The sequence below is a fragment of the Schistocerca serialis genome, chromosome 7 (assembly GCF_023864345.2).
Source record: "Schistocerca serialis cubense isolate TAMUIC-IGC-003099 chromosome 7, iqSchSeri2.2, whole genome shotgun sequence".
Classification (NCBI taxonomy): domain Eukaryota; kingdom Metazoa; phylum Arthropoda; class Insecta; order Orthoptera; family Acrididae; genus Schistocerca; species Schistocerca serialis.
Window position 1 is genome coordinate 133,561,069 of NC_064644.1, and position 9,447 is coordinate 133,570,515.

Genomic DNA, 9,447 nt, shown 5'->3' on the forward strand with positions numbered 1-9,447 from the left:
TCATCTTTGCAGTCCACGTCTACCAAACGTAAACGGAATGAAGCTCCCGATTCAAAGACACTCCCAGCTGCACCACAGTTCCTCGTGGCTTCACTCCTCTGGTAGCAGCGCATCAGGTTCGAATATATGCGCGGACTGCGATAACTTCGTAGCCTGCTTTGACCTTGGACGGAGGCACCACTCTATCAAAGGTAAGAAAAAGAATGCGTGTGTGCACTAAGGCTGCATCTACCTTTTTCATCACCCGATGGACAGCAATGACACGCTGATCAGAGAGGTACGTTTGATTTTCTACCTCGGTCAGAACATCGAGCAGCCTGGTCTAAATAAAATCATGGGTTCAAGTGGTTCAAATGGCTCTGAGCACTATGGGGCAACTTCTGAGGTCGTTAGTCCCCTAGAACTTAGAACTAGTTAAACCTAACTAACCTAAGGACATCACACACATCCATGCCCGAGGCAGGATTCGAACCTGCGACCGTAGCGGTCTCGCGGTTCCAGACTGCAGCGCCTAGAACCGCACGGCCACTTCGGCCGGCAAAATCATGGGAAGAATACAGAGTTCTATGGGCCTCCTTCCTTCGACGAACATTTCTCCAGTTGTGATGACCAGGTAGGATATATTATAAATGTTATTCTTACCGCCGCAGAACGTTCCATTACTCGCACTTGCTATTCCCACGCCGTGTACTTGTCCCTTGGTAGACTGAGGCGTGCCCCGATTCAATTCGCGCGCGGAAATGTGCCCTCCGCATTTTTAACATCCTACGATGGTAAACTGCATACATTATAAACAGTTGCGTGCGCAGTGTCATCGCGTTCTTCGGAACAGCAAAAAAGCTAGCTGTATTTCATTCACTAGTTTTTTTAACAGTTCCACTCCCTCTTCCGCCAAGTGGGCCAACCTCCAACGGCTCTCTGGGACCAAGATCCATTCCATAATTTCCGGTCTGACAGTAGCAGACGATGTCATAGTGGACCCTATTGCTATTTCCAACACTTTGGGTCACCATTTTGCGGAGATTTCGAGCTCCCCCCGCTATGACCCTGCCTTCCTCCATCGAAAACGGCGATTACCTTCTCGTGAGTGCTACAATGCCGCCTTTAGTATGAGGGTCTCACTTCATCCCGATACTGCGCCCCAGGGCCAGACGATGTTCACATTCAGATGTTGCAGCAATTTTGCTTGTGAGTATGCACTTTCTGCTTCATATGTACCATACAAGCGCATCTAGGCAGACGCCATGTTTCCCCTGGCGTGAAGCCGCTGCCATACGCATACCTTAGCCCGGTAAGGGCAAACATCTTCCATCTAGCCAAACACCTTAATTCTAGCTACCGCCCCATTTCTCTTACCAGCTGTGTTTGGAAGGCGATGGGACGTATGATTCGCGCCTGGCTGGTACGGTGGTTTGAATCTCGCAATTTACTAACTACTGCACAGTGTGGATTTCGAACGCGCCTTTCTACAGTTGACTATCTCGTCACTTTATTCAGAAAAACGGTGTGCCTCAGGGTGCTATCCTGAGCGTCGTCTTCTTTACTACCGCGATTAACCCTATAACGACCTGTCTCCTGCCAGGCATCTCTGGCTCCATTTTCGTTTATGGTTTTCTATCTATTGTAGTTCTCCACGGACCTGTGTCATTGAGCGGCGTCTTCAGCGATGTCTCGATTGTCTTTACCCATGGAGCATCGACAATGGCTTTCGTTTTTCCACTGACAAAACCGTTTGTATGAATTTCTCGCGGCGTAATAGGTTTCTTCCACTGTCTTTACATCTTGGGCCTAGCGCTCTTCCGTTCGTTGAAAGAACGAAATTCCTGTGGCTCATGCTCGATAGGAAACTTTCTTGGTCCTTCCACGTGGCCGGCCGCGGTGGCCGTGCGGTTCTGGCGCTGCAGTCCGGAACCGCAGGACTGCTACGGTCGCAGGTTCGAATCCTGCCTCGGGCATGGGTGTGTGTGATGTCCTTAGGTTAGTTAAGTTTAAGTAGCTCTAAGTTCTAGGGGACTTATGACCTCAGATGTTGAGTCCCATAGTGCTCAAAGCCATTTGAACCATTTGAACCTTCCACGTGTCTTACGTGGTAGCCCGCTGTATGCAGTCCCTCAATGTCGTACGTGTCCTCAGTGATACTTCCTGGGTAGCAGATCATACCACCCTCCTTCATTTGTACCGGTCCCTTATCCATTCGAAACTAGACTATGGGTGTATCGTTTACGCATCTGCACGTCCGTCTCTTTTATGCAGTCTTAATACTATCGACGATCATGGCATTCGTTTGGCCACTGGCGCCTTTTGCACTAGCCCGGTTGAGAGTCTGCATGCTAAAGCCGCCGAATCATCTCTGTCCTACCCCCGTGACTTTCTCCTCAGCAGATATGCATGCCATTTGTCTGCCATGCGTGAGCACTCATCCTACGCCTCCATTTTCGATGGCTCCTTTGATCGCCAGTATGGGGAGCGTCGCTCTTGTCTGTTACCTCTTGGAGTTCACTTTCAGCTCTGGCTCCAGCAGCTTAACTTCACGCTGTCTGCTACTTTTCCGGTGGGTGTGAACCCTTCACCACCTTGGCTTCGTGCGGCGGCCCGTGTTCACCTTGGCCTTCATTCGCTTCCTAAGGACGCTACTCCAACTTCGCTCTATCGCCTTCAGTTTCACGACCTTTCGCACGGAACTTTGCGGTAGTATCTTTGAGTACACTGAAAGCTCTCGGACTGACAGTGGTGTCGGGTGTGCCTTCGTCACTGGCACCGAATTTTTTTGGTATCGGCTTCCGGAACACTACACAGTATTTACAGCAGAGCTCTTCGCCCTGTATCAGGCCACGCAGTACATCTGGCGACTTAGGCTTTTCAGTTGCGTCATCTGCTCCAACTCTCTCAGTACCCTCCAAAGCCTTTGTGTGCTGTACACTATCCATCCCTTATAACAACGGGTCCGGGAAAGCTGTCACATGCTCACCCTTGATGGAGCCATTGAGATGTTTCTGTGGGTTCCTGGTCACGTCGGTCGGAAACGAGGTTGCTGACGCTGCTGCCAAGACTGCAGTCCTTCTACCTCAGCCCGCTAGTCCTTACATTCCGTCCGATGATACTTCTGTTGCCGCCTGTCAGCAGGTGGTGTCACTTTGGCATCACCAGTGGTCCTCGCTTCACGGGAACAAGCTCCAGCTTATTAAGCCTCTCCCAGCAGCTTGGACGACCTCCTCTGGCCCTCTCGCCGTGAAGAGAACATTTTAGCTAGGTTGCTCATCGGGCAGTGTCTACGAATTGTTTTATGTGAAAACTCTTAAAGCTTTTTAAAAGAAAAGAGATGTTATTAACAATGTTCATCTTTATTCTTCACATCTATGTTTTTATTTCTCAATATAGTCATCCTGCCGACGAACACGTTACTCCCGATGACAGACCAGTTTGGTGATACCGCCACTGTAGAATGTTTGACTTTTCTGACGGAGCCGCAACCTCACCTCTGCTTGCACTGCTTCACGACTGTCAAAATGAAGTCCCAAAAGATGTTGCTGAACGTTTGGAAAGAGAAGAAAATCAGAAGGGGACGAGTCGGGACTGTAATGGAGGATGATCGATGACAGTGAACCCAAAGTGTCTGAGTGTTGCAGATGTCGCAGCGCTCGTGTGTCCGCTGAAGGAGCGGATGCTCGATGTATGATCGAACTCTTAGAATTATAAACTCAGTTACAGCACGCTGTTTCTCGCTGACCGACACAGTTACGTTGTATGTCGCCGTGTTACGAACTACAATTCGGAGGCCTCTAGCGGCAGAGGTCTGAAAATATGTGCACACGCAGATTTAAGATATAGAACGTTAGTAACGATTGTTTTATTGAAAGAGTTCTTAGAGTTTTCACATAAAAAATTCGGAGGTATTAGTTTTCAAAACGTTCTCGTAGTTAACAATAATTACTTACAAATGAAGAGGATTACACGAAATCGTGTAGAGAGTTATATCAAACTAGTCGTAAGAGCCGAATAACACAAGAACAACATTCATGACAAAAATAGATTAATTTGTGCAAGTATGGCTCTCGCATAAATGTGTGTCCGTGGTTACGTGTAGCTTGTAATGACGCAGAAGTTGCGCAGTCTCAGCGAGAACCCAGCTGCCTACATGATGCAAGTTACTGCACAATTTAATTTAGTGATAACAAAAATTCTGTTTAACGAAAACCACCATTTTTTTTTTTTTTTTTTTTTTTTTTTTTTTTTTTTTTTTTTTTTTTTTTTTTTTGCTACACTTACGTCGCGGAGATCTGACGAGCACTGAAGGCTATACTCGACGACTCATGGGTTTGACATGTGGCATGTCGCAGGATTCGATGCCCACCTCGCTGACGGCCGCCCATCGTAATAATAAACGTAAAGCCATGCCACATATCTTTCGGTGAATTACATTTGTATAATGAAATAGTTTAAGGTGTGCCTATTGGGGAAATTTTAATCAGCTAGTGACATATTTCAAGAAGTCTTAGGTTTTATGATGCTACGCAGTGATGCACTTGCAAAACAGTCTTTTGGTGTTCTAAGGAACGGAATACGAATAATCTGCATGTAGATAAAAGAGACGTATTTGGATTATTTGAAAGTAACCATAACGTATGCGACTTTTGAAATGCTTTATTTTCAACTCCAACTGTTAGTGCACAAATCAGTGGTTCACTTATTTTGGCTGGGTACCTAATTAAACATCACTGTTGTTTATCTGGAAAAAAAAAACAAAAAAAATAAGAACTGAACATTACGAAAACTTCTGGAAGTGACAAGAGAAAATAATTTTATTTTCTTACCATATCCTTCTTCAAATGAAGCACAACCGCAAACATCTCCGCCAGTAACGGTGCACGGTGATAGAGCATTGAATTAGGGAAGAAATTGTAGTGGAGATGGGAGAGCACACCTTAGATTCATAAACTACATCTTTCGCCAACGTTTAATACAATAAAACGTAATGGTTTCACCAGAAGCTGCCTGCTGTAATTATACTTATAGATAACCTTAAGTACAATGTAAAATAGGTAATACGCAAGTGTGAGTGCTTTCAATGTATGGGGCGTGCGAAATCTCTTTTTAGCAGCTTATCTGTAATGTCTGTTATCATAATCAATATATAATGACGTATTCTGCAGCAAAAATCGTCCGGGATATTTCTTTGGAAGGCAAGCATTTGCACACTGAATGTGTAGGACCAGTTGCAAGTCGTTGACAACTGTGTTGAACGGACAGTGCAGGCTAGTTATTAGGTTGTTTACCATTTAGAGATTCTGAAAAAAACTTTTGTCTCACTTTCAACAATATCTGTACTAATGATACTTTGAGAACAAATACACTGATTCAGCTTACGTTATTATTCTAAAAAATGTACCTGTCCACTATTCAAGATTCATCAGAAGGAGAAAGTGTTGTACCTGGAGAGGTTTCAATCTAGTGACCGATGGCAGAAGTACATGAAGGGCTGCACACTACCGACCGCCATAGGCATGTACTATGTACTGTTTTTGTTGTGAAACGTAAGTTTCTGTTTCGTGCAGGTTTGTAAATTTTATGAGTTCTGTGTATTTAAGTGCTGTATAATACATTAAAACTATTTTGAGGATACTGTTAATTCTTAGTTACAGAGTTATACGGTGAGTAAAATTCTATGCATTTTATAAATTAGTAACATATTGTGTGACGGTTAAGCCATACTTCCTCAGTCGTGCACCATCTTGTGTCTTGAAATGAATGTTCTGTTTGTCGTGGGTCACTTGACAGATCCATATGAACTGATTTTCTTTTTCCTGTTTCGAATATGAAAATTTGTGTAATTTTCCAATAGTTTCTCTTTCAAAATGTTTTGAAGTTGTAACTGGTTTTGGACAACACTTCTTTTTGATTTGATTTCACTTTTTGATTATTGGTATGTTGTAGAGTAATGATGAAACACGTAGACTATGAACGGCTGTATTCACAAGATTTTATGGAGTGCAACATTTTTAAAATTTGAATAGAATACTTATTCCTAGGTATACAACCATGTTTTACCTTCGAACAGTTTCCTGACTTGGTATAATCTCAATTTTTCAGACTAACTTTTGTAATTTCAGAAAAAGACTGCATCACAGGTGAGGCTAATGCCATCACATCAGAATGAAATAAGGAGATATATTAAACTTCTATTACAGGACTGGATAGAGGGCAAACTCTTAAAAGTGTCCAAGGCACAATACTCTATCCTACAGCGCGAACTTCAGAGTTGAAAGATGAGCCGGCCAAGGAGATTCCAAATCACTGAAACTATACGCAACAGTCCTAGCAATTTCTTTCAGATCGTAAAACTGAGAAAACGAGAAGGAATACTTGTTAGTGAAAATATTTGAAAATACGTCGTTTTGCTGATGGCGTTGTCCAGTTTACCCCTACTACAGTTAAACTTCAAAACTGAATGGAAGCGATTAGTGGAGTAAAATTGACTATAGGCCTAGCAATTAATTATTTCAAAACAATATAATCAATAAATCTAAAAGAAAACAGTACCATTTAACAATGAAGTCATAAAACTAGTTGACAAGTTTTTGTGTTATGGGCAGTGGTGACGAGAATTGGACAGACACCAAAGGAAACAAAACTGAAATGTAATGTATCAATGGCAATGAATGCTTCCGATATGTGGTGTTCAGCGGGTAGTGAAGACACGGATTTTGGGACTGTTTAAGAGAAGCAGGAACCTAAATAGGTGGCTCACGGAGCATTGCAGAATAGAAGATGCAAATTTTGGTAATAAATATGAAATGGGGGTGAACGGGACATGTAGGCATGCGAATGTGTGGTATTTGAACCACAGAAGTTGTTCTATAGGTTCCAAGAGATGAGAAAAGATTTATTGTATTGAAAAGTCAAGTGGAGACCTTTATCCATTAGCTGATATCAAGTGGTTGATGATGATGTTGATCATGTTGCTGATGACTCAAGTTTCTGTTCGTTTTTAGTTGAAAAACCTGCGTCGACTGTTTCATTTAGATTAATTTTTCAGCTTCGTCTTTATTATTTTTACATTTTCATACAAGGTGCTTCAAATATACCTTTACAATCATTGGGGACAGGTTCCTTCCAACAAACCAAGGAAAAAAGTTCACGTAGGCATAGAGCCGAAAAATCCTTCGTTTTCGAGCTGTCAATGAAAGCTGATGTTTAACAGCTTTCCAGGTACAATCCAACTTCCCTTATCTACGCACCCGTTCGATTCATTATATCCTAAACGGCGTTGCGTTGCCGAGGAGACTTCCATATATTTGTCATTCGTCTGTCTTCAACGTGTCCATTGTGCATATATTCTACAGGTGGTGAGTTACCTCCAAGTGCTCCGTTCAAACATGACAGGACATTCATTTAGTAAGCAGAAAGACACGATTTTTATGTACGGTCACACAAATGGTAATGAACACTAGACTCTACGTCTGAGTCAGACGGCGGCTCCAGACCGAAGACAGCCGAGTCAGCATTGTACCTTCGTACTGCGAGACAGGATCTGTAGCGTCACAGACTATTGGTCGAGGAAGTCCATGTGTTGCTTGTGCTCCTGAGCAGGAAGAGCACGTTTCACAGGCTGTCGAAGAAGAGCCAGGTATCAGCCCAAGATAAGTGGTACTGGCATGTGGTACTTCCCCAAGTTCAGTACGGAGGATACCTCACGAGCCACTAATGTATCTGTATCATCTTCAACGAGCGCAGGGCCTTACGCGTGCCAACCACCAACCACTGTTTCTTCACAAACTGCCAATCGGTTGTTTGTTTCTTCAGCCTCATTTGGGGCGACTTTGCAAGAGATGGAACAACAAATATCTACATCCAACACATAGGCCTATGGGTCGATCGCAATCCTCATGCTACATCTCCATCGGTTTAAGATTAACTCGTGGGCTGGAATTGTATGTGGATATCCGGCATACGTTCGCCCAGCACGTCTTGCAGGTGCCTTCTACAGCGGCTTTATTCAGAACATCCTCCATGACCTATTAGAAAATGTACACTTGGAAAAGAGAAGAAACACATTGTTGTTTATGCACAATAGAGATGTCTCAGTCTCAGTGTTCGAGATGCACCGGTTGGTATCTACCATGACAGATGGTTAGGTAGAGGAGTGCCTGCACGTTCCTCCGGTCTCAGTCATTTGGATTATCGTCTCTGGGGCACCCTAAACAATTGGTCCATGAAGCAGACCGTCCGGATGCAGGAGCTCTTTGTCGAAATGGAAAACGGTGAAACATTTCGAAACCATCAGTGAGTATTTGAAAGGGAAGAGTGCACAGCCCAAGATTCGACGAGTGCTAGTATGTTTACAAGTAAGACGAGGACATTTCGAACATCTGTTATGAGTTGATGATCTCCGATCACCTAAATTGCAAAAATTCATTAATAACTTGAAAACGAAGGATTATCGGACCTATCTTGATTTGTACTTTCTTCTTGTTTTAGTTTAAGTAAAATGTCCCCAACGTCTGTAAAATTATTTTTGAAAAACCCTGTATATCTTAAAATTTGCGATATGTCCAGTGTATCTCATCAACAATAAGCTTATATCGACATAATCGACTGACCAGAACTCTGTAGAATTGTGTGTAGACTGTGACATCTGCGAATTCTGTCATTTCTGTTTCCTTTGCCTTTTATTTCTGTTCTGATATATTACATCAACATCTAAATCGACATGCATTCCATGCATACCATTGTGGAGATAATGACAGATAGTACATGCAGCGATGCGACATGATACGATATCTTCACTTTCCATTCGTAAATGGGGCCTGGGGACAATGACTGCTGTAATTAGTCCAGTTTTATCTTCACATTCTCCACTGGACGATACGTGGGGGATTGTAGAATATATCTTAGTTTATCACTTAATACTGGTTCTCGAAACTTTGGAAGTAGGTTTTAGCGGGACGATTGGTGTTCACTTGAAGCGTCCGCCAATTCAGTCTTTTTAATACTTCCACGATACTCTCCAGTGAGTCAAAGAAACCTGCGACCACTCGTGCTTTCTCTCTTAGTATACGCTCAATATCCTTCGTAGACTGAATTTTTTTGCATTATTCTAGCAGTTGACTGAGACCTTCCGCTAGCCTTTCCTGTAACTGAATCTATCTGATCTTTCCATATCATGCTCCTACAGTCAACAGTAGCCGGTTATCCGTATGCGTGGACTGATTCCAATTGTGACTAATGATGTTGATTGTGTAAACTCTGCACACAGATTCTGAAGGGCCCCTCACTACCGTCCAACCGCCGCGTCATTCTGGGCCAGTTGCGATACTGGATGCGGTATGGAGGGCAGAGGGGTCAGCGCAATGCTCTCGCGGCCGTTATTAGTTTTCGTGAGGTACGTTGTTACTACTGAGTCAAGTAGGTCCTCAATAGATATCACGAATCTGAGCGCAACCGTTACAA